This window comes from Porites lutea, chromosome 11 (genome assembly GCF_958299795.1).
Source record: "Porites lutea chromosome 11, jaPorLute2.1, whole genome shotgun sequence".
Taxonomy (NCBI): Eukaryota; Metazoa; Cnidaria; class Anthozoa; order Scleractinia; family Poritidae; genus Porites; species Porites lutea.
In genome coordinates, this window is record NC_133211.1 from 9,334,738 (window position 1) to 9,358,710 (window position 23,973).

General features: G+C 34.5%; 1 long non-coding RNA gene across 1 annotated transcript; it reads left to right on the forward strand.

Moving 5' to 3' along the window:
- The first annotated feature begins 144 nt into the window (after positions 1-144).
- Positions 145-23,463, forward strand: LOC140952920 (uncharacterized). The gene is made up of 5 exons (XR_012167416.1): positions 145-337; positions 5,532-5,594; positions 6,715-6,766; positions 7,224-7,287; positions 23,205-23,463. It is a non-coding gene; the product is annotated as an uncharacterized lncRNA (long non-coding RNA).
- Positions 23,464-23,973: the final 510 nt, after the last annotated feature.

Genomic DNA, 23,973 nt, shown 5'->3' on the forward strand with positions numbered 1-23,973 from the left:
ATAAAAAAACAAGTGCTCATGAATTTGATAGTAGTCTAGATGTGTTTCTGGACAGCTTACTTTTTTACTGAGAAATTTATGTACATTGTTGTATTAAAGTAATTCTTGCATTCAAAGGCTCTGTAAGTTGATGATAGAGGTTGATTACAAAAAAGTCTGTGAGGTTTTTTCCATGGCTTCCATTTAGAAAAGGAAATAAAAATTAATGGCAGGTGGTTACTTACATGTAAATGGTTGCCACTGAGAGTATTTGCATGGTTTAAATCCATTTAGGTGTTATTCATGGAAATGGTGGTCATCGAGAGGATGGGGTGTCAACTTATAAAATGGAGTACCGGTAAGTTATTTTGTTATTACACAACTTAAGGTCTGTCCCTCTTTTGGGTGATTCACTGAGCATACCCATAGATTTCCATGAGTGATCAGGTCAATGTAAGAGACCGCTCTTATTCTATTATAAGTCAGAACACATTGTCTACACTTTTGACACCTAATAACCATAAACAACAGAACACTTACTTTGTATTACACTGACTACTCCAACTAATTCTCACTACACTGATTACGATGACTGCACTGACTACATTGACCACATCAACTGCGATGCACTCACTACACCAACTCCCTGTTAATAAAACTACATGAACTTAGCAGTTGCCAAACATGCAGTGACCATGCTCACACAGAAGAAACAGGCATGTTATTATCCATCAGAAACTCATAAGGGGTTGGAACGTGTAACTTTTATATGTTTGCTTTGCCTGATGCTCGTTTAAAGGCTTGTTTATGCATAACCTTTATTTTAAGAGGGTGACACCTATTACTATGAAGTATTCTCCCTAGTGTGACATGTGTAGTGGAAAGTGCAATTAGCTTATCCAGCTAGTTTACAGTCACTCCACTCAGATACTTAGAAACAAATAATTCAAATACAGCATAACAGGATTAAAAACCCCAACTGGCAGGAGGCAACCAGTTGGCTATTTACATGTACAAGCATAGCCAAGGATTTGAACTCGGGACGACTGAGAAAAAATCCAGCAAGTCGCTAGAGTTGGACTTGAATGCAGGACTGCCGGATTGGGAGTCTGATGGGCTGACCACTCGGCCATGCTGCCTCCAAATATTCATTTTTGCAAGTACTATTTGGAATGAAAATGTAACTTAACTGACCAGTGAAACTCCATAAACAAAGTGATATAATTTTACTTTACTTTCCCGTGCATGTTAAAAAAATAATGGAGCGTAAGCAACAGTGATGGCAGTGGTGTAGTTGGTAAATTCTGGAGCCCACCCCAGAAACCGGAGTGGAATATATCTTAAAAGTAATTTAAGGGATAATAGTAAGCCAAGGAGAGCGAAAAGTGTGGGAAGGGGAGTAAAAAAAAGCTAATGGCTCCAAATCTGAGCATATACAGAGTGTATTGTAAGTAGCATCTAGGAACACAGGTCACCTTCTGTCAGGCAAAGATTAGAAGCCTGTCAGGGGAGAAGGAGGTCTGTGGTGCCAAAATTTAATTTGAAGCGCTGCAACACCAAAAAGGAAATTACAGGCTTTCACTGGAACAAATTTGACCCTCCACAGGATTTTACTGCTGGTGGTGAAAACACACTCATGGCATGCTTGCATGACACGCTTAGCATGTCTTAGATCATGGATATGTGCATATTAAATTGCTACAACAAAGAAGGACTCACTTGGCTTTGTTTCGGGAAACTCAGCACTCTAAATCTTTTGTTTCTTGTAGCATGCAAAATGTCATGGTAAGTGTGAGTTTTATAGCACACACTTGGTGTGCAGTTGGTCCCATGTCACTTGTTTGAATTTTAAAATGTCTTGTGCCGGTGGTTATAAATGCTTCACATGACTGTCAGAAATTGAACAAAAATCTTTGTCTTTGTCAGAATTTGTTTAAGGGGAATAGCAATGCATTGTAAAGAAACCATTACAGTTCTGCAGTTTCTCAGTTAACATCTAACATCCCGTTCATGGAGATGACTCTAGTATCTTTGAACTAGTTCCTTCATGCTACATTTACAGAGGAAAGCGCCAGTCTGATGAGCCACTTTGCTCATAACATTTACCTCTCCACCTTACAAATCAAGACATGGTGATCCTCTCAAGGTTTTTTGTTGCTCATTCTGGGCTTTGCAGTCAATTTGGCCGAGGGAGGTTTTCTCTTGTCGCGATTTCATTTTACACTCTGTCACTACTTTTTGGGTCATGTCATTTAACAGAATTTACCCTGGTGGGGCCTCTATATTGGCCTTCCTTCATGAACTTATGTGCTTGGTTGAATGTTTCTTGATCGCTTTTATCTGCTGCTCATGCAGCAAAATCTTTGTTGGATCATTTGATTAGACCAACAGTTTCTGCTAGTAAAATTAATCTTTACAGGAGTCCAAATTTAACTGTTTCCTATTATCCCAAATAAAAATGGACACTTCAAAGAAGAGTTGACAAGAAAAAATAAGAAACCAAAGCAAGGTTGCTTCAGAAGCATAATTGCTAGATGATTTACATGTGATATACAGTATGCAGCCTTTTATGCCCCCGGTAATTATAAGGCTACCCATAGTGGACCTGGCCTAGAACCCAGGGCCTTTTGTATCTTGTGCTGTCAAAATATGTATTTCTGCCTTCTTTGTGGGTTCATTCATCAGAAATAACATTTTTCTGGAGTTGAATATCGAAGTTCAGAAAAAAAAAGAAAGTTGTTGCCCTTTGTTTTCCCTGCTCAAAACAGAAAATTAGGCACTTTCACGTCGTAGTCATGCAGTGATGGTAAAGAAGTGTACGAAAAAGTGTGATGCATGTGCAAAGTTGTTGTTAAAACCTATTGCCTTTTTGACTTTCAGTCGTAAACTTCACTGTTGTCATCACTTAAGCTCCCCAATGGCCAACAAAATAGGCGAAAAACCTTTGTTAAACCCAACATTGTGGAATGTAATCTTCATAAATTACTGGCAATGTTGCCACGTTTAGCCCACATGAAAGTCATGCAACAACAAGCCCTTAGTATTTCACAGTAAAATTGAATCATTTTCAGTACCGTGTTGTTACCATGATCTTAAAATAATGGAACCGAAAAATAGTTTCGCAGTGACATATCCTGAACAACATGTTGAACAACATGTTCCTGTACATTAATTAAACGAAATATGAAAGTGGGTTCCCATGAATTTTTACAGATTAGACCAAAAAAATTGTTACAGGTAGCTTCCCATGATCTCCATGCACGGAACCGAAAAATTTTTATCCGTGGGATTTGAAATCCTAGGACTTTGAACAACTTGTGCATAGGCTGCAGTGAGGCCACGGGTTTCAAAATATGGTACTAAGAAAAATGAATATTCATGAGTATTAATCATGTTAATCAATCATCACAGAAGAACAGGCAGGTTTCCGATCAGGTCGCAATACGACAGAACAGATCTTCAATCTCAGGATGCTGTGCTAGAGGTACCTCCAACATCAACAAGACCTCTACCACGTCTTTATTGATTTTAAAAAGGTGTTTGACAGAGTATGGCATAAAGCCCTTTGGTCTAGCTACTATGAGGCTTTATAACATCAACGCCAACCTGATCCAAGTCATTGAAAACCTCTACAACAATGCCATTAGCGCAGTATACTTTAATGGTGACATAGGAGACTGGTTCAGAACCACAGTCGGAGTCAAACAAGGGTGTCTAGTCTCACCAACTCTTTTCAAATCTTTCTGGAGAGAATTATGACTGACGCACTAGAAGATCACCAAGGAACAGTTACCATTGGAGGCAGAACAATTACCAAGTTACATTTTGCTGTTGACATCGACGGCCTGGCAGGAAAAGAGGAGGAACTAGGCTCCCTGGTGGATCACCTGGATAAGACCTCTGTAGCCTTTGGCATGGAAATCAGTGCTGAGAAGACCAAACTGATGACCAATAACACAAATGGTATCAGCATTGACATCAGAATCAACGGTGAAAAATTGGATGAGGTTGATAGCTTCAAGTATCCGGGCGCAGTCGTCACAGATCAGGGTTCCAAGCCTGAAGTACTGTTCAGAATTGCACAGACAACAGCAGCCCTAGCAAGGCTGAAGACCAACTGGAGTGATAAGCATATCTCTCTAAGCTCAAAGATCAGACTATTGCACTCCCGAGTTATCTCTGTACTATTGTACGCCTGCGAAACCTGGACATTGACAGCGGACATCCTGAAGAAATTGCAGGCCACTGAGATGAGATGCTTTCGGAAACTGCTTGGCATCTCATACAGAGATCACATCACTAACGAAGCAGTCAGAGACAGAATCAGGCAAGCCATTGGGCCCTATGATGATATCTTAACCATGGTAAAGAAATGCAAGTTAAAGTGGTTTGGGCATGTATCAAGATCATCAGGGCTTGCCAAGATGATTTTACAAGGAACAGTGCAAGGAGGGAGAAGAAGGGGCCGACAAAAGAAGCGTTGGGAAAACAACATCGCTGAATGGACAGAGTTGAAGTTTTGCCACGCCGTAAGAGAAGCTGAAGACAAAATAAAATGGAGGGAGAGGGTTGCAACGTCTGTGGCGCCCCAACGGTCATTGACTACGGGATAGGTGTAGGTGCATGAGTATTGAATGCGAGTTACATGTTTCAACCCCTCATGAGTTTCTGCGTCCATACACAGAAGAGAAAGCAGTTACCATCCATACACTGAAAAAACATCTATTTCTCATCCACACAAAGAAGGACAAGCAGTTGACATGCATATACAAAGGAAGAAGCAGTTAACATGGTGCACAAAAGACCAAGTGGTTACCATGCAGACACAGTAATTAATGAGTTACCATCCTCACAAAGAGAGAAAAGCAGTTGTTACACACACACACAAGCATTTACCAATACACCCTGAAAGAAGAACAAGCAAATAACATACACACAGAAAAAACAATAAGTTACTATATACACAGACATAGAAGAAGCAGTTCCCGTGAAATCACTAAAGAGCAAGCAGCTACCAGTCACACTCAGGAAAACAAACACTTATCAAGCTGACACAGATGAACCAGCAGTTTCCATTCACGTCCAAAGACAAAAGCAGTTACAATGCATACAGATCAGAGGACCAGGCAGTGACTTGATGCACATGCTAGAGAATAAGCGTTTACCATTCACCCCCCAACCCCCAAAGATTCCAACACACACACAAAAAAGCATTTGCCATGCACACAGAGAGGAACAAGCTAAAGTACTATATCCACACCCCCCAAAAAGCAGTCACCATGCACACACACAAGAACAAGCAGTTAGCTTAAAGAAAGAGTACATAGCAACAATCATTCACAAAAGTCCAACGGGAATATTCAGACTTTTTCCTTGTACAATTGTATGGACTAATCAATTAACCAGATAATATTATACTGACTGATCCAAACCCAGTGATTTAAAGGTTTTGTCAGAACTAAAGTATAATCATCTGTGCCAGATGACAATTACTTTTATTGTTGTCTTGGTTTCTAAGCTTTTTTTCCCTTCCTCTATCAAATCTTGTGTAGGATGAGCAAACCAAAGATGATTTTTCTTCCAAGATCAACAGTCATTTTTTCTGACAAAAAGAGGTGAGTGAAATATTATAATTCAGCAAATAGGATTATATTTTATTCCACAATAAATGCTATTTGACTATAATCAACAAAATCCTTCAGATTGGTGTTTTGTGAGAGTAAAGGGCTTTTGTTCTGAAAATATAGAAAGCCACAAAGAAATGAGATCATTTACCAAAAAATGAAAGAAGAATTGCAAACTACCCACATCTTGTCCATCTTTTCTACCTTTTATCAAATGTACATTTTAAATCGTCTTAATAATTATAATAACTGAAATTAATACAGTCTACCCCAGTCTAATGAATTAAATCCAGGTTAGCTATGGCTTACTATAGGATGCCGATTTTATAATTTTAAATGATATATTTTGTGTACAATAAAGTATGAGAAAATAAGGTAACTAAGCAACATATAATTAATTATTGGGCTGCCTGCGTCACCCAGTTTAAAAATGTGTGGAATCATCTGTGCAGCAAAAAGACAAAAATTGCAGACGGATCACGTTTCCTGTCCCCCCTGTGATGGAGCACCTTTTTTAATTAATGAGGGAAGGGTGGGTCATTTCAAAACAAAAAATCTTGTTTTAAAATATTAGTCCTTTATTTAAGCCTAAAAAATAGGAAAAAATCCAATGCTGCGATAAGTTCCTTTTGAGTTTTTTTCTCCAAGTTTTTGTGAAGTTAAAAACAAAGAGGTCTTTTGTTAAATGTCATGTGTGTCTGGTGCATGAAGTTTTTACCAAATTATTTCTCTTTATATAACGGAATATTTTGAAGCAGAGGGGATTGAGCATTCGTTTGAAATCCAAACATTTAGGGAAGGAGACAAAATTTAAAAAAATGTCGGGAATCGACAGCAAAATTTTGATGTGTCTTAATTGCGTCTCTCACCGTTAACACTGACAGTACATGTATACTGCAGGTTAAGACACTTTGCTAATGTTCTTTTTTTCAGGGGGAGGAGGGCTTAAGAAAAAATATTTTTCATGATTTCCTTGTGCATAAGATGTAATAGAATAAGATGTATGAAACATAGTCTACCATCTCCCCTACTAGAACACCCCAAGTTGTGTCCTTAACTATATGAGCAACTTTTCATTTCTCATTATTATAACTGTTGTTCTGTTCGTCAGATGATAGCAACCTCAGGGGAAGACAGACAGTGATGGGCTGGACTAGACAATGGTAAGTTTATTTATGTGCTCAGTTTGCACTGTTTCATGGTCTTGATAAATATTCCAAATATTAGTATGGCTGCGTTCATCTATCTTGACTCAGATCTACTTGTTAAATGTCCAATAATTTTTCACACTATTTCACACCATTAATTGTAACACTTTCATTTTCCTACTGTGGGGTAGGACAAGAGTATTGGCAAAGTCTTTCTTATCTCCCCAGCTCTGCTTGGGCTGGATCAGACAAGAGTAAGGCAAAGGAATAAGATGGCAAGACACAATTAAGCAATGCCAAAAGCTTGGGGGAAGTCTCAATGCAGACTTAACCGCCACAGATGCATGGAATGCATCCCCTCCCTCCCGCCCATGTCTTTATTCCCATGGATGTGATAGCTTGTAGAGAGTAACATAGTTGACACAAAATTAGAACATTTTTGATAAAACACATGATTTGTTTCTTTGTTTAGGATTCACTAAGTGTCATGGGAATGGTGGTCATAGAGAAGATGGAATGTCCACTTATGAAGTGGGGTAAGTTATTATTTTCTTATTATCACGGTACATCTGTGGGATGAAAACTTATGACTAAAGAGAAACAATTTCCATAAAGCTTATGCATTTTTGAAAAAAAAGAAGATATTTTCAATTTTTGACCAAAGTCATAGTTAACGCCTTTGAAAAAATGCAAATTTTTCCACTTTGATAAGGTGACATCACTGTAGTCTATAAAGCCTTCTTTTCTATGTAGGAGAAACTTAGAAGAAATTTCAAATTTTTTACCAAAGTCATGAGTTAAACTTTTTGGAAAAATGCTAATTTTTTGAAGATGTTAAAATGTCATTTTTATAGTCTAGATCATCATCAAACATCACATCAAAAAAGACAAAAACAGTTTGATAGCATTATATCCAAGTCTTTTTCAGGGAAAAACAGACTCAGAAGAAATTTCAAATTTTGACTAAAATCGTGGGTGAACTCCATATTTTTCGAATATGTTAAAATAACCTTTTTTATAGTCCAGAAAGCCTTCTTTTCTCTCTAGAACGTCCTGAAAAAATCATGATTTAACCCCACTGGAAAATTGCTCATTTTTCTGCTTTGTTAAAATGACATTTTTGTGGTCCAGAAAGCCTTCTTTTCTACCTAGCACGTCATCAAACATCAGATCTAAGTCTTTCTGAATGAAAAAGAGACTCAAAAGTAATTTCAAATTATGCACTAAAATCATGGGTTAACCCCGTTTAGAAAAATTCTTTTTTGCCTGTGATTAAGTGGCATTTTTGTAGTCTATAAAGCCTTCATTTCTATTTAGAACATCAGTAAACATCATGTCTAAGTCTTTTTCCAAGAAAAACTGACTCACAAGAAATTTCAGTTTTTTGACCAAAATCATGGGTTAACCCCTTTGAAAAAGTGCTATTTTTTCATTATGTCAAACTAACATGTTAGTAGTCTAGAAGACTTTTTTCAATCTAGACCATCATGAAGCATCATATCAAGGTCTTGTGGAAGAAAAAAATTCGGAAGAAGTTTGAAATTTTTGACATAATTCGTGGGTTAATTCTTTTGGAAAAATACCAGTTTTTCAACTATGATAATGTGGCATTTCTGTGGTCTATAAAGCCGTCTTTTCTATGTAGGAGATCTTCAATCATCATATCTAAGTCCTTTTCAAAGAAAAACAAACTCTGAAGAAATTTCAATTTTGTAATCAAAATCATGAGTTAACCCATTTGAAAAAATGCTAATTTTTTGCACAATGTTAGAATGACACTTAATGTTATAGTCTAGAAAGCCTTCTTTTCTATCTCATCAAACATCATGTTTTAGTCCCCCAAAAGAAACAGACTCAAAAGAATCTTCAAGTTTTTGTCCAAAATCAATAGTCAACCCGTTTAGAAAAATACTTTTTTTTCGAGTATGTTAAAATGACTTTTTTATAGTCTCGAATTCGACTTCTTTTCTATTTGGAACATCATTAAACATCATATCAAGGCGTTTTTGAAAGAAAAAATAACTTGGAAGATCCACTTTGATAAAGTGACATCTTTATAGTCTATAAAGCCTTCTTTTCTATGGAGGAGATTATCAAGCCTAATGTCTTATTCTCTTTTTAAAAAAAAAATTCAGAAGAAATTTCAAATTTTTTACCAAAGTCATGAGTTAACCTTTTTAGGAAGAATACAAATTTTTCGACGATGTTAAATTGTCATTTTTTTAAATTCTAGTTCATCAAGGCCTTTTATTTTAAAAATGATAGTTTTATAGTTTAGAAAGCATTCTTTTCAATCTAGAATATCATGAAGCATCATATCTTAGTCTTTTTAAGAGAAAAACAGACTCAGAAGAAATTTCAAATTTTTGACTAAAATCATGGGTGAACTCCATATTTTTCGACAATGTTAAAATGACCTTTTTATAGTCTAGAAAGCCCTCTTTTCTCTCTAGAACATCATGAAGCGTCATATCTAAGTCTTTAAAAAAAACTCGGAGGAAATTTCAAATTTTTGACCAAAATCATGATTAATCCCCCCCCCCCCCAAGAAAAATGCTTATTTTTTGACTGTGATAAAGTGGCATTTTTGTAGGCTATAAAGTCTTCTTTTCTATGTAGAACATCATCAAACATCATACCAAGACCTTGTGCGAAGAAAATTAAATTCGGAAGAAATTTCAAATTTTTGACGAAAATCATGGGTTAACCCCTTTGGGAAGATGGGGATTTACTACTATCTTAAAATGACCTTTTTGTAGTCTTAAAAAATTTTTTTTTCTATCTAGAACATCATCAAGCATCATATCAAGGTTTTTTGGAAGAAAAAATGCGGAAGAAGTTTAAAATTTTTTGACTTAATTCATGGGTTAACTCCTTTTCCTTTTCTATCTAGGAGATCCTTAAGCATCTTATCCAAGTCCTTTTCAAAGAAAAACAAACTCGGAAGAAATTTCAATTTTTTAATTAAAATCATGATTTAACCCCTTTAAAAAATGCTATTTTTTTATAATGTTAGAATGACACTTATAGTCAAGAAAGCCTCCTTCTATCTAGAACATCATCAAACATCATACCTAAGTCTTTCTGAATAAAAAAAAAAAAAAAAACAGGACGAAATTTCAAAATATTCAATAAAGTCAATGGTTAACCCCTTTTAATAGAAAAATCCTCAGTTACTTTTCGTTTGGAAAAATGCAATTTTTTCAATCATGATAAAGTGACATTTTTGTTGTCTGTAAAGCCTTCCTTTCTATTTAGAACATTGTTGAACACTGGTCCAAGTCTTTCTCAAGGAAAAAGAGACTCGGAAGAAATTTCAAATTTTTGACTAAAATCATCCGTTAAACCCATGCGAACAATTCTATTTTTTCGACTAGGTTAAAACGACCTTTTTATTGTCCAGAGAGCCTTTTTTTGTACTCAAGACATTATCAAGCATCATGTCAAACTCTTTTGAATGAAAAGGAGACTCAGACAAAATTTTAGTTTTTTGATCAAAATCGTGGGTTAACCCCCTTGAAAAATTGCTAATTTTCTGACTATTTTCAAATGACACTTTTATTGTTTAAAGAGCCTTCTTTTCTATCTAGAACGTCATCACGTTTTTTTCGAAGAAAAACAAACTCAAAGAAAATTTGACCAAATTCTTTAGAAAAATGCTTTTTGATTATCCTAAAATGACATTTTTTAAGTCTAGAAAGACCTCGTTTCTTTCTGGAACATCATCAAATATAATATAAAGGCCTTTTTTTTTAAAGAAAAACAACTTAAGAAGAAATTTCCAATTATTGGCCAAAATCATGGGTTAACCCCTTTCGAAAAATGGACGTTTCCCACTGTGTTAAAGTGCATTTCTTGTCTAGAAAGTCTATTTTCCTCTTAAGAGCATTATTGAACATCGTGTCTAGGTCCTTTTCAAAGAAACTGAGACTCAGAAGAAATTTCAAGTTTTTGACGAAAATCATGGGTTAACCCCTTTCGCGAAATGGACATTTTTCAATTATGATGAAATGACATTTTTTGTCTGCAACAACTTTACTTGCTATGTGGACTTGTTTGGCTAAACGGACTAAGCAGACTGCACCCTGTCGATTGTGCTAACGGCGTCAAATGAACTAACTGTGCGGACTGTCTTCATCCATTGTATTGTCTATACCGACTGGAGACTGCGTGGATTGTACGGAGTAAACCGATTACACTGACTGTATCGATTGTTCTCATTGTATTGATTGCACTGACAATATTGATTGTACTTACTATAAGAGCTCTCTGAACTTACCTATTGTGCTGACTATATCAACTGTAGACAGCATGGATTGTACAGAGTACTCTGATTGCACCGATTTTTTTTATTGTACTTACTATGCAGAGTGCTTTGAATTCACCAAATGTACTATACCGACTGCTATGTGCAGAACATCATGATATCTAAAACATCATAAATCATCATACCAAGGCCTTTTTGGAAGAAAATTAAATTTGGAATACTACAAAATGACGTTTTGTTGTCCAGAAAGCCGTTCTCCTATTAAGAACGTTATTAAACATCATGTCCAGGCAAGGTTTTAGCCAGAAGGGTGTCCACCGTCCTATGGACGCCCATTTTTGGAAGAAACACAAGGAAAATTCACCTAATCTCTTATACGTTTTGGAAAAACATGCCTTCTGGACGCCCAGTTTTCAATGTCTGGCTAAAAGCCTGTGTCCAGGTCTTTTTCAAAGAAAATGACACTCACAAGAATTTCAAATTTTTGTTGAAATTTATGGGTTAAGCCCTTTGGAAAAATGAACATTGCCCCACTCTGTTAAGATGATATTTTTGTAGTCAAGAAAGCCTTTTCCTATTAAGAACATCATCAAACATCATGTCCAGGTCTTTTTCAAAGAAAAAGAGACTCAGACGAAATTTCAAATTTCTGGTGAAAATCATGAGTTAATGCCTTTGGCAAAAGAGACATTGTCCCACTATGTTAAAATGACATTTTTGTATCCTCGAAAGTCTTTTTTTATCAAGGCCTTTTTTCAAAGAAAATTAAAATCAGAAGAAATTTTAAATCTTTGACAAAAATCATGGGTTAACCCCTTTGGAAAAATGGACATTTTCCCACCGTGTTAAAATGACATGTTTATTGTCTAGAAAACCCATTTTCCCCATCTAGGTCTTTTTGAAAGAAAATGAGACTCGGAAGAACTTTCAAATTTTTGTGGAAAATCATGGGTTAACCCCTGTGGAAAAATGGACATTTTCTTACTATGTTAAGGACGGTGCCCACTATTGTTACTGCGCACATTTTTTGCGCATGCCAAAGTAGTCGCGCGCAATGCGACAGAAATGGGAAACACGCAGGACAGGCGGACTGATTTTGTCTCCTGTAAGTCTGGGAGGTTCGAGTTATTTCTTGTGGAAACGATGCGTCGTTTTTCAACAGATGAAAAATAATTTCTATCTACCTTGTCAGTTCTTTGGAAACCGAAGAAGTATGTGCATGTTGCTATTTCTACGTATGATCGATCTGACTGAACATTTTTATAGTCAAACAAAAGTCAATTCTAAAACATCAAAAGTTATTGCTTCGAGATGCTACGCTTAGGGCTTGGGTATTAACAAATCCCTTAATAGGCAAGGATCAGTAAATAAGAAGGAAAATAGCTCTAAGTCCTCCGCTTAATCGAGAAACTGCAAGCTTACCTTTAACTCGCGTCCTTCGCGTTTTATCGAGTAATCGGCTATAAACACTTTCCCGAATATTTCTTTAATTTTGTAAGATTTTATGTAATTATTCACCAGAAGGTAGACTTAAAGTGTTCGAGTACATACAGATGTCCCTTTTATTGAGAGTCCAAGGCTTTTATTTGTTGAACAAACAAGAAAAAAACTATCACAAGGTTGTTTGAATTCACGAGATCACAGCTTCACAAATAGTTGCGTACCGCAAAGGAAACGCTTTCATCGTGGAAAAAATGATAAAAAGTTGTTATGCTTTTTACCATTATCATTGTTATTTAAGCATTTTGGCATTACTAAGCCTTGAAATTATTGACACATTGACAGCTTGTCGTGTAGATAGTATTTCTTAAGGTTCAATTTCACGCCATACGTAATCTGGACATTTAGACATAGCTGCCATTTCGCTGTTTACAAACTAAAGATGGAAGGTAAAATAAACTGAAGTATTTCCATCCTAAGACTTTCTTAGGTTTAACAGACACTGTTAAGTTTAAAATTAACATTTAGAAACGAAAAATAGTGAATGATCATGACACAGAATGCTAGAGTAAAAAAAAATCAAAACGAAATATATAAAATGATCATTATAGCCCAGTGTATATATGATCAGGGTACATAAACGCATTCGGCACAACTACTTTCACACTATTCAGCTTTTTTTAAAGAGAGCACATGTATGGAACTTGAGTCTATGCAAATCATTTATGTCATGTGACACTTGTCGCAAAGCCCGAAAGAGATAGCGCAAAGCACAGATATAAGCTCATTGAATGTGTGCAAGTTTAATAACATATTCGATCGAGGTACCCGGTAAAATGATTAAAAAAACGATAGAAGGTTTACAATCCATATTGCATCTACAGTCAAAAAGTCTTGAGGAGATGTATAGGTAAGTAAACGATTGAAGGAGTACATGTCTTAGAGTCCCTATCGACTATTTTCCACTACAGTACAGTAGTTTGTTTACAGCACCAGCCGTGGATCTTGAGCTCGCCATACTACTTTATGTGCGCTGCAACTAATCTCTAATACCTTGGAGATTGCTCTTCTCCAAACATTTTTGTTAAATGTTTGAGACGGAGAAGCTCCAGTTGAATGAAATAGTATAATTTGTTTTCCTTAGAGTCCATGAAATGTCCTGCTTCACTTTCTGTTTTTGCCCTCCTCCGTGTGTTGTTGTTTTCTCTGACTGTTAGCCATTGTGGATATCCCAGAGTACTTCGCGTTGAGTGAAGCAATAGTGAAACTGACCGGGGAGGGGATGGGGAAAATTGTAAATAACCCCAAGAGCGATTAAGTTAAGGTCGAAATCAACCAATTTAACTTCTAAAAACGCGTGGTAACCCCCACTTTTTATCTTACCAAATGAAAGTAATAAGCCTACTCAGCAAACGATCAATTTTTGGTTCGGGGAAAATGTCGTTTACACTATTTTTGAGGCAAACGCCTGGAGAGGGGTAACTGCTGATAACTTCCCAGTTGTGCTGATATTTCAAAAAAAGACGTATAAAGAGCAGTTGTTATGGTATCATTTGTTGCCTATTTTGAAACCTTGTTACAATTATCGTTGCATTTGTGCCAGTTCACGTGTACAATCTGAAATTTTGGGAAAAAATAACTTTTTATTTAAAAAAAAAAACGCCTATTCAGCGTCTTTCTCCATATTGAGGCGCAGTTATCTCTGAAAAATGCGTGGTTACCCCCAGTTTTCTTTTTGGATTTCAGTAGCCCCTGATATGATCTACTTGTCTCACATAGTCATTATCTGGGAAAACATACTTCCCATTACTGGGCACCGTCCTTAAAATGAAGTATTATTGAAATATTGAACATCATCAAATATCATACCAAGACCTTTTTTCAAAGAAATTAAAATCAGAAGAAATTTTAAATTTTTGACGAAAATCATGGGTTAACCCCTTTGGAAAAATGGACATTTTCCCACTGTGTTAAAATGACGTGTTTGTTGTATAGAAAGCCCATTTTCCCCATAAAAGCATTTTTAAACATCATTTCAAGGTCTTTTTCAAAGAAAATGAGACTCGGAAGAATTTCAAAGTTTTGTTTTGGGTTAACCTGTTTGGAGAAGTCAGCACTTTCTTACTATGTTAAAATGACATTTTTGTAGTCTAAAAAGTCTTTTCTGCCATTTATTATTCATGTCTAGGTCTTTTTTGAAAGAAAATGAGACTCAGAAGAAATTTCAAATTTTGAGGAAAATCAAGGGTTAACCCCTTTGGAAAAATGGACCTTTTCACACTATTTTAAAATGACACTTTTGTAGTGTAGAAAGTATTTTTGCCCATTTAGAACATCATTAAACATCATGTCTAGATCTTTTTGAAAGCAAATGAGATGCAGAAAAACTTTCAAATTTTTGTGGAAAATCATGGGGTAACCTCTTTGGAGAAGTCAACATTGTCTTACAATGTTAAAATGACATTTTTGTAGTCTAAAAAGTCTTTTTTCCGTTTATTATTCATGTATAGGTGTTTTTTGAAAGAAAATGAGACTCATGGGTTAACCCCTGTGGAAAAATGGACATTTTCTTACTATGTTAAAATGAAATCTTGTTGTCTAAAAAGCCTTTTTTCCCATTTAGAACATGTGTAGGTCTTTTTCAAAGAAAATGAGACTCAGAAGAATTTCAAATTTTTGAGGAAAGTTAAGGGTTAACCGCTTTGGAAAAATGGACATTTTCACACTATTTTAAAATGACACTTTTGTAGTCTATAAAGCCTTTTTTCCCATTTAGAACATCATTAAACATCATGTCTGGGAGCAAGGGTGGCGCAGTGGTGAGAGCACTCGCCTCCCACCAATGTGGCCTGGGTTCGAATCCTGGCGTCGACGCCATATGTGGGTTGAGTTTGTTGTTGGTTCTCTCCCTTGCTCCGAGAGGTTCTTCTCCGGGTACTCCAGTTTTCCCCTCTCCTTAAAAACCAACACTTTCAAATTCCAATTCGATCTGGAACGCACGGACACGTTTCAACGAGTTCTTATGAACTCCTTAGTGATCCATGGCTAAACAAATAACAATTTACATTTTTTTTTTTTTTACAATTTTAGAAAATGAGACGCAGAAGAACTTTGAAATTTTTGTGGAAAATCATGGGTTAACCTCTTTAGAGAAGTGAACATTTTCTTACCATGTTAAAATGACAGTTTTGTAGTCTAGAAGGTCTTTCTTCCCATTTAGAACATCATTAAACATGTCTAGATCTTTTTCAAAGAAAATGAGACGCAGAAAAACTTTGAAATTTTTGTGGAAAATCATGGGTTAACCTCTTTGGAGAAGTGAACATTTTCTTACTATGTTAAAATGACATTTTTGTAGTCTAGAAGGTCTTTTTTCCCATTTAGAACATCATTAAACATCATGTCTAGATCTTTTTCAAAGAAAATGAGACGCAGAAAAACTTTCAAATTTTTGTGGAAAATCATGGCTTAACCTCTTTGGAGAAGTCAACTTACTATGTTAAAAAGACATTTTTGTAGTCTAAAAAGCCCTTTTTCCCATGTAGAACATTATTCAACATCATGTCTAGGTCTTTTTCCAAGACAATGACACTTAAAAGAACTTACAAATTTTTAAAAAAATCATGTGTTAACCCCTTGGGAAAGATGGACATTTTACTACTATCTTAAAATGACCTTTTTGTAGTCTATAAAACGTTTTTCCTTATCTAGAACATCATCAAACATCATACCAAGGCCTTTTTCAAAGAAAATTAAATTTGGAAGAAATTTTAAATTTTTATGGAAAATCATGGGTTAACCCCTGTTGAAAAATGGACATTTTCACACTTTTTTAAAATTACACTTTTGTAGTCTGGAAAGCCTTTTTTCCCATTTAGAACATTATTCAACATCATTTTTAGGTCTTTTTGAAAGAAAATGAGACGCAAAAAAACTTCCAAATTTTTGTGGAAAACCATGGGTTTGCCCCTTTGCAAAAACGGACATTTTCACGCTATTTTAAAATGACATTTTTGCAGTCTAGAAAGCTCTTTTTCCAATTTTGAACATTATTAAACATCATATCTAGGTCTTTTCAGAGATTTTGAGACTCAAAAGAACTTTCAAATTTTTGTGGGGAATCATGGGTTAACCCCTGTGGAAAAATGGACGTTTTCTTACTATGTTAAAATGAAATATTGTTGTCTAAAAAGCCTTTTTTCACGTTTAGAAAATTATTCAATATCATGTGTAGGTCTTTTTCAAAGAAAATGAGACTGAGAAGAATTTCAAATTTTTGAAGATGAGGGTTAACCGCTTTGGAAAAATGGGCGTTTTCACACTATTTTAAATGACACTTTTGTAGTCTAGAAAGCTTTTTTTTTTTCTATCTAGAACATCATCTTACATCATACCAAGGCCTTTTTCAAAGGAAATTAAGTTCGGAAGAAATTCCAATTTTTTGACTAAAATCATGGGTCAACCCCTTGGGAAAGATGGACATTTTACTACTATCTTAAAGTCACCAAGTGTAGAAAACGTTTTTTCTCTATCTAGAACATCATCAAACATCATACCAAGGCCTTTTTCAAAGAAAATTAAATTTGGAAGAAATTTCAAATTTTTGTGGAAAATCATGGGTTAACCCCTGTGGAAAAATGGACGTTTTAACACTATTTTAAAATTACACTTTTGTAGTCTAGAAAGCCTTTTTTCCCATTTAGAACATTATTCAACATCATTTTTAGGTCTTTTTTGAAAGAAAATGAGACGCAAAAAACTTTCAAATTTTTGTGGAAAATCATGGGTTTGCCCCTTTGCAAATTACACTTTTGTAGTCTAGAAAGCCTTTTTTCCCATTTAGAACATTATTCAACATCATATCTAGGTCTTTTTGGGAGATTTTGAGACTCAGGAGAACTTTCAAGTTTTTGTGGAAAATCACGGGTTAAGGTGGCTGAACACAGTTTTGCGGGCGGTCAGCGGTAGCGCGTATTTTAAATTAGACAAACAAACATGGCGGCGAAAAAAGCATTGGTACACAGACGACGATTTCTCAAAATCTACTCTATAAAATTTTGTGATATTTGGCAAAATTTTTACTTTTATCGTATTTTAAATGATGAGAACTTTAAAATGGAAGTTGAACAGACGAATTTTGTAACACATTTAATAATTACGGTAGAATTATATTCTTGATTATCTAAAAACCCCTCTGTTAAAATTTGGTCAAATAAGTCTCAAATGGTAATAATTAATTATAGTAAGCTGTGTGCGAGTTTATGGGAAAATCTAATGAGAGAATTTTATGTAAACTGAGTAACGGTGAAATTTTAAGGTTGTATTTAATCGTTCACGTTGCCATGGAAACTACGAAAACGTCAAATTTTACCTGTCAGTCAAACTCTTTCATCAGTATATTTTTCACTTGCCAAGTTTCAGCTTGTGAGCTGCAACCTTTCTCCTGCCACAATTTGGCAAATGACCTATACTCAGAAGCTGCCAAAACTGTGTTCAGCCGCCTTAACCTCTTTGGAGAAATGGACGTTTTCACACTATTTTAAAATTACACTTTTGTAGTCTAGAAAGCCTTTTTTCCCATTTAGAACATTATTCAACATCATTTTTAGGTCTTTTTTGAAAGAAAATGAGACGCAAAAAAACTTTCAAATTTTTGTGGAAAATCATGGGTTTGCTCCTTTGCAAAAACGGACATTTTTACACTATTTCAAAATGACATTGTTGTAGTCTAGAAAGCCCTTTTTCCCATTTTGAACATTATTAAACATCATATCTAGGTCTTTTTCAAAGAAACTGAGACTCGGAAGAATTTCAAATTTTTGAGGAAAATCACGGGTTAACCCCTTGGGAAAAATGCACATTTTCCCACTGTGTTAAAATGACATTTTTGTAGTCAAGAAAGCCTTGTTTCTCCATTTTGAACATTATTAAACATCATATCCAGGTCTTTTTCAAAGACAATGTTTTGAGAAAAATAATGGGTTAACCTCTTTAGAAAAATGGACATTTCCCACTATGTTAAAATTGCTTTTTTGTAGTCTAGAAAGCTTTTTTTTTCTATCTAGAACATCATCTTACATCATACCAAGGCCTTTTTCAAAGAAAATTAAATTCGGAAGAAATTCCAAGTTTTTGACTAAAATCATGGGTTAACCCCCTTGGAAAGATGGATCTTTTACTACTATCTTAAAATGACCAAGTGTAGAAAACGTTTTTTCTCTATCTAGAACATCATCAAACATCATACCAAGGCCTTTTTCAAAGAAAATTAAATTTGGAAGAAATTTCAAATTTTTGTGGAAAATCATGGGTTAACCCCTGTGGAAAAATGGACGTTTTCACACTATTTTAAAATGACATTTGTGAAGTTTAGAAAGCCTTTTTTCCCATTTAGAACGTTATTAAACATCATATCTAGGTCTTTTTGAGAGATTTTGAGACTCAGGAGAACTTTCAAGTTTTTGTGGAAAATCACGGGTTAACCTCTTTGGAAAAATGGACATTTTCACACTATTTTAAAATTACACTTTTGTAGTTTGGAAAGCCTTTTTTCCCATTTAGAACATTATTCAACATCATTTTTAGGTCTTTTTGAAAGAAAATGAGACGCAAAAAAACTTCCAAATTTTTGTGGAAAATCATGGGTTTGCTCCTTTGCAAAAACGGACATTTTTACACTATTTTAAAATGACATTGTTGCAGTCTAGAAAGCCCTTTTTCCAATTTTGAACATTATTAAACATCATATCTAGTTCTTTTGCAGAGATTTTGAGACTCAGAAGAACTTTCAAATTTTTGTGGAAAATCATGGGTTAACCACTGTGGAAAAATGGACATTTGCTTACTATGTTAAAATGAAATATTGTTATCTAAAAAGCCTTTTTTCCCATTTAGAACATTATTCAATATCATGTGTAGGTCTTTTTCAAAGAAAATGAGACTGAGAAGAATTTCAAATTTTTGAGGAAAGTTAAGGGTTAACCGCTTTGGAAAAATGGACGTTTTCACACTATTTTAAAATGACACTTTTGTAGTCTAGAAATTCTTTTTACTCATTTAGAACATCATTAAACATCATGTATAGATCTTTGTCAAAGAAAATGAGACGCAAAAGAACTTTGAAATTTTTGTGGAAAATCATGGGTTAACCTCTTTGGAGAAGTGAGCATTTTCTTACCATATTAAAATGACATTTTTGTAGTCTAAAAAGCCTTTTTTCCCATTTAGAACATTATTCAACATCATGTCTAGGTCTTTTTCAGAGATTTAGGGACTTAGAATAACTTTGAAGTTTTTGTGGAAAATCATGGGTTAACCCCTTTGGAAAAACGGACATTTTTACACTATTTTAGAATGACATTTTTGTAGTCTAAAAAGCCTTTTTTTCCCATGTAGAACATTATTCAACATCATGTCTAGGTCTTTTTCAAAGAAAATGAAACTCGGAAGAAATTTCAAATTTTTGATGAAAATCGTGGGTTAACCCCTTTGGAAAAATGCACATTTTCCCACTGTGTTAAAATAACATTTTTGTAGTCTAGAAAGCCTTGTTTCTCCATTTTGAACATTATTAAACATCATGTCCAGGTCTTTTTCAAAGACAATGACACTTAAAAGAACTTACAAATTTTTGACAAAAAATCATGGGTTAACCCCTTTAGAAAAATGGACATTTCCCACTATGTTAAAATTACCTTTTTGTAGTCTAGAAAGCTTTTTTCCTATCTAGATCATCATCGTACATCATACCAAGGCCTTTTTCAATGAAAATTAAATTCGGAAGAAATCCTTTCCCCTTGGGAAAGATGGACATTTTACTACTATTTTAAAATGACATTTGTGTAGTTTAGAAAGCCTCTTTTTCCCATTTAGAACGTTATTAAAGTAATAAATCAAACATGAGACGCAGTGTTTCATCACCGGATGAAACACCGAGAAGAGAGTTGAAAATACGACGCGCAGCGGAGTATTTTTGACGAACTTCGAGGTGTTTCATCTGGTGATGAAACACTGTGTCGAATGTTTGATATTTCTTCTCAAACAAAATCATTTTTGAAGGAGAAATTAAGGATGCAAAAATGAGCAATTTTTCATCTGATATCCAGACACTCATTAAACATTAATTTCCTTTGAATTTTCTTTATGAATTATTAATGAGTTTGAGAAGATCATATCTTGGTCTTTTAGAGAGATTTTGAAACTCAGAAGTAGTTTAAAAATTTTGACTAAAATCAATGGTTAACCCCTTTGGAAAAATGGACATTTTCTTGCTTTTTTAAAATGAAAAGTTGTTGTCTAAAAAGCCTTTTTTCCCATTTAGAACATTATTCAATATCATGTGTAGGTCTTTTTCAAAGAAAATGACACTCAGAAGAATTTCAAATTTTTGAGGAAGGTCCAGGGTTAACCGCTTTGGAAAAATGGACATTTTCACACAATTTTAAAGTGACACTTTAATAGTCTAGAAAGTCTTTTTTCCCATTTAGAACATCATTAAACATCTTGTCTAGATCCTTTTCAAAGAAAATGAGACGCAGAAGAGCTTTCAAATTTTTGTGGAAAATCATGGGTTAACCTCTTTGGAGAAGTCAACTTACTATGTTAAAATGACATTTTTGTAGTCTAAAAAGCCTTTTTTTCCCATTTAGAACATTATTCAACATCATGTCTAGGTCTTTTTCAAAGAAAATGAGACTCGCAAGAAATTTCAAATTTTTGAGGAAAGCCAAGGGTTAACCCCTGTGGAAAAATAGACATTTTCACACTATTTTAAAATGACATTTGTGTAGTTTAGAAAGCCTTTTTTTCCATTTAGAACGTTATTAAACATCATATCTAGGTCTTTTTCAAAGATTTTAAGACTCAGAAGAACTATCAAGTTTTTGCCGAAAATTATGGGTTAACCTCTTTGGAAAAATGGACACTTTCACACTATTTTAAAATGACATTTTTGTAGTCTACAAAGCCTTCTTTCAGAGGAAATGAGACGCAGAAGAAATTTCAAGGTTTGGACGAAAATCATGGGTTAACCCCTTTGGAAAAATGGAGGTTTTCTTACTATGTTAAAACAAGATTTGTGTAGTCTAGAAAGCCTTTTTTTCGTATTTAGGGCATTATTAAACAGCATGTCAAGGTCTTTTTGAAAGAAAATAAGAACGAGAAGAAATTTCAAATTTTTGACGAAAATCATGAACTATCTGCATCGATTGTACTGACTAAAGTAATCTTGCATGCACAGCAAAATTGCACTGGATACAGAGGCCATGTGTTTTCAGTTCGCTTGTAGCGCATTTTTTGTATATTGTGTTCATTCTAAGTTCATGCAACCCAGTAAGCTCAGCTGCTTAGAAAAATGTTTCGGCATCGCATTTTTGCACCCTAAAACAAAACTGGTTTTGCTAAAAATAAGAATGCTATTTTTAAGTGAAGTGTTAAATTCATAGACTGACGATATTTTAGATGGACATTTCCCTAAAGCATTGACCTGTGTCCTTGACGTTTTCTTCAAACACATCTTGTAAGTTAAGTCAGAGATAAAAATTTTTAGTAGCTTTTGTATTTTGAATCGAAGGCATTTTCTTGTTTTTAGGTAATTAACACAAACTCTAAATCTGAAAGCAAACATACGAATCACGTGCTCAAAATTGATACAATTTTTTGAAGAAAAGACTGTTTTTTTTTTCTTTTCCTTTTTAAACTAGTTTCCATTTCTCCGCTGTTTGTTAATTAAAAATAAAATAAACTGAGAAAAAGAAAAAAATAGGAAGGTAGTTGATCACTTGGGCTGCCTGTAATAGGAGATATCTGTTAGAAGTTTAATTTTCGTTTACACTGATAACGATATAGCTCATAGTGGCCTAGTGGGTAAGTTCGCTTTCTTTAAATTAAACACATGGTGACCGCTTCTCTCTTGCCGTCGTGTAATTTAAATTGAGTGATTTATGGAGGGAGCTCAGCCTCCGGTTGATCCTTCGTTGGTGGGCAGTTTTGCTTTTTTTCTTCATCGTCTTAGAGAAATTTTGACTTAATTTTTTTTCCTGGATTTTTTCCTTCTCTTACGCAACCGAAGAGTTCAAATTTATTTTTTGAATTCTATGGTCGTTTAAAAGAAGAAAAAATCTAGGAAAAAAAGTTATAGTCAAAATTTTTCTTAGAAGGTGAAGAAAAAAAAAGCAAAACGGCCCGCTGGCGGGGGTTCAACCGAGGGCTGAATCCCCTTCATAAGTCACTCAAATTAAATTAAACGGCGGCAGGGGGGGAAGCGGCCGCCATGTGTTTAATTTAAAGAAAGTGAACTTATCCACTAGGCCACGCAAGCGTTGCCTGAGAAAGAGGAGCAAAATTATCCTAGAAGTAGGTACAGGGTCTATCGTTCTCAGTGAATCGCATTGTGTAGTCATAATTTATTCATTCCACGTGCTGAATGTTACCTTATTTGTGAATTAATTTCAAAACACAACAAACAACGTTCGCAACTCAAAGAATATTTAAAGACAGTTTACGCTTCAAAAATTTGTCTTCAGAAGGATTTTATACCTTTCTTGTGTTACACAAACGTTTTTGAAGTATAATTCACTTTTTGTTTTAATATTCTTGTTTTGATTTACATACATTGATTTGATTGTAATTCAAAATCGTGCTGAGAATTTTTATTAGTTGTAATTTATGCGAATCCCGTGTTGAATGTTCAAGACGTGAAATTTGTTGGACAAAACAGTTGCTAATTTGATTTCTTTTTCGTTTCAGTTGCAGCGCTCTGAAGATTTACTGAACTAAAGGACAAGCTTGAAAACATCAGTGTTTTCCTTCTAGATTCACAAGACGTTACAACAGTTGTTGAATAAATAAACTTTATTGAAACGTTTGTCTGATCTCGAGTGCTATTTTTGACTGAGTGTAGAACACTATAGTATTTGAAAGTCGAACTAGAATTTTGACTAAGTGTAGAACACTATAGTATTTGAGATTCGATGTAGAATTTTGACTAAGTGTAGAACACTATAGTATTTGAGATTCGATCTAGAATTTTGACTAAGTATAGAACACTATAGCATTTACTAAGTGTAGAACACTATAGTATTTGAAAGTCGAACTAGAATTTTGACTAAGTGTAGAACACTATAGTATTTGAGATTCGATGTAGAATTTTGACTAAGTGTAGAACACTATAGTATTTGAGATTCGATCTAGAATTTTGACTAAGTATAGAACACTATAGCATTTACTAAGTGTAGAACACTATAGTATTTGAAAGTGTAGTAAAATTTTGACTAAGTGTAGAATACTATAGTATTTGCAAGTGTAGTAAAATTTTGACTTAGTGTAGAATACTATAGTATTTGAGATTCGATGTAGATTTTTGACTAAGTGTAGAATACTATAGTATTTGAGATTCGATCTAGAATTTTGTCTAAGTGTAGAACACTATTGTAGTGTATGTCAAAGTCAACTATTTGGCTTAAAGATAACCAGTATTTGAAAACTGTCTGAAAGTAGTGTAAAATTAATTTCACTA